Here is a 2,500-nt window from a genome sequence, read left to right on the forward strand (position 1 = left end):
CTGACCTAGCCAATATTATGCACGCAATGCACCCATATTATAGCGGCTCATCCGCAGTAAGAAATCTAGAGGTAATTAATGGCCAATCCCAAGATGGTGAACGAGTAGCACTTTAATGACTTTACCGTGAACATTTCCAACAGTTTCGGCTTATATTATTGTTAGAAGCGGCTATCAGTGTACGTATGTTCATGAAAAACGAAAATTCACGATGATTCTGAGCTCTTCCGATCGTCGTTCCCGCATATACATGTGTATAGATAAATGTTTCTGAAAGGATATTGCATGACAAAATAATGTGACTTCTGTTATTTTGAGTCAAGGCGTAATACAAAATTCAGCTTATCAGACGTGAACGTCTATTATACATTCAGAGTCGCTCTCTAGCTCTGCCCGTACTTATAGTAAAATTAATAGTTTTCATAAGTTATGATCATAGTCCTTCGCAGTGATATTTTTTACTATGTTTAATTCCCTAAAAATTTGATTTAAAATGCTCTATGAACGCGACTTTTATAATCAGTTTTAACAAAAAGTACCTACCATGGGAGGGGGTATCCCCTCTCCCATACACACCCTCCCTCGCCGAGAATCTCACACTGTCACATAAATGCACCCCATAAGTTATAATTATAAGTTAGTCCTTCATATAATGTTGAATTTCCAAGAAATTTGCTTTTAAATCCTTTATATATGAACGCAACTTTCATACTCTGTTTTTACAAAAAGTCCCTATACCGTGGGGGAGGGGTATCCCCCTCCCACACTCCCCCTTCCCAAGAAATTAGTTTTTAAATGCTGTATAAACGCGACTTTTTATACTCTGTTTTTTACAAAAAGTCCCTACCGTGGGAGGGGGAGGGGGTATTGGTAAGGCACCAAAATGTCATTTGCTTTCAAATAACTTAACAATTGCAATTGAATAATACGTTCCATCAATTTTGATATACAGGGTTACAAAGAAATTGGTCTATAATTATCTGGGTTTAATTTGTCTCCCTTTTTATGAAGAAGTATATACCTTTGCAATTTTCCACGAACTCGGTACTCTCCCTTCCCTTATGGATCCATTAATCATATAAGTTAGAGAATCAAAATATCAGCGCAAGATTTCAGAATTTGAACCGATATACAATCAATTCCAACTGATTTTATATTCTTCAACTTTTTAATTTCATTCATTACATCTCTTACAGACACAGAAGTAAAAATCAATTCATTTTGACCAGGAAATGATATCTTAGTTCTTGGTGTATAGTGTTATCAACTTGGGGTTGTTTTTGCAACAAATTTACAGCAGTTCTAGCAAAATCATTATCAAATTCGACCGCTTTAGAAAGTGAATCATCTCCTGGAATATTTGAGGAAGACGTGTGATCATTTTTGTTTGACACCAAAGACCTAAGGATGTTCCATGATTGATTTCTGCTCGAGCGTTCAGATAATTTGTCAACGTAATATTGTCTCTTTGCTTTCCTAATAACAGTTGTTACTTTATTTCTTAGGCGTCTATGTGTCTATATTCTTTCCAAAAATGATCATTTTTCGAAAATATATGATTTTTTTTTGCGTGATCTTTTTCTTTCATCAAAACAAAAATATCATCATTTAGCCAATGTGAGTATTTCTTTCTCATCCGTCTGGTCTTAAAAGGCATATGTTTATCAATTACAGACAACACCAACTCTTCCCATATCTTAACAGCATCATTCTAAATCGTCAATTATAGTTTCAATCATATTATGTTGTCCAATTTTGATCCCTCAAGTCTTCACGAAACGCCTCCCATAAAAGTCTACACCTCGTGACTTTCTGAATGTCACATAATGTGGTTGTGAGTTATTAAACGAGGTGATTTCCAAACCAAACAGTTCATTAAATGATCACCCATGCATATCACGGGACGAAGGTTGAATGACGGACTTGTTCACGACAATCTTCTTGTTTTTGATGGTCAAAGCATGGAGCTATATATATCGGTCTTGACGGTCTCTTCCAACCTTCCACACCTCCCTGGGTCAATAGACTTACTTAGACTTAGACTTAGACTTAGTTCCTCCTGTTCCTTGTGGAGCATTGGGCGGTAACAGTGGTCCTCCATTCTGCCCGGTTTGTTGCAATATCCTTTGCTTCATCCCAGCTTACTCCCATTGTTTGTAGATCCTTGAGTACTGTTCTTTTCCAGGTGTTTGTGGGCCTTCCCCTTCTCCTTTTTCCACTTGCAGGCGTCCATTGCAGACCATTAACAGCGAGTTGCTGTCGGCCGTGTGTAGTCGACGGAGTTAGGCTACCGAAAACGAAATTTGAATCTTTGAATCTTGCATCTGAATCTTGTACTACAGGGGCGGATCCACAGGGAGGACCACAACCGGCGCACGCCCCCCCCCCCCTTTATTTTTTGTTGAAACAAAAGAAATAAAAAGAAAAAATGGGGGAGGAGTGCGTGCGCCCCCCCCCCCCCCTTTATTTTTGTAAACACGCCCCCTCTTTACGAAATTCC

This window comes from Diadema antillarum, unplaced genomic scaffold, assembly GCF_040938485.1.
Source record: "Diadema antillarum isolate AM-2024a unplaced genomic scaffold, OU_Dant_1.0 seq00000292_RagTag, whole genome shotgun sequence".
NCBI classification, from domain to species: domain Eukaryota; kingdom Metazoa; phylum Echinodermata; class Echinoidea; order Diadematoida; family Diadematidae; genus Diadema; species Diadema antillarum.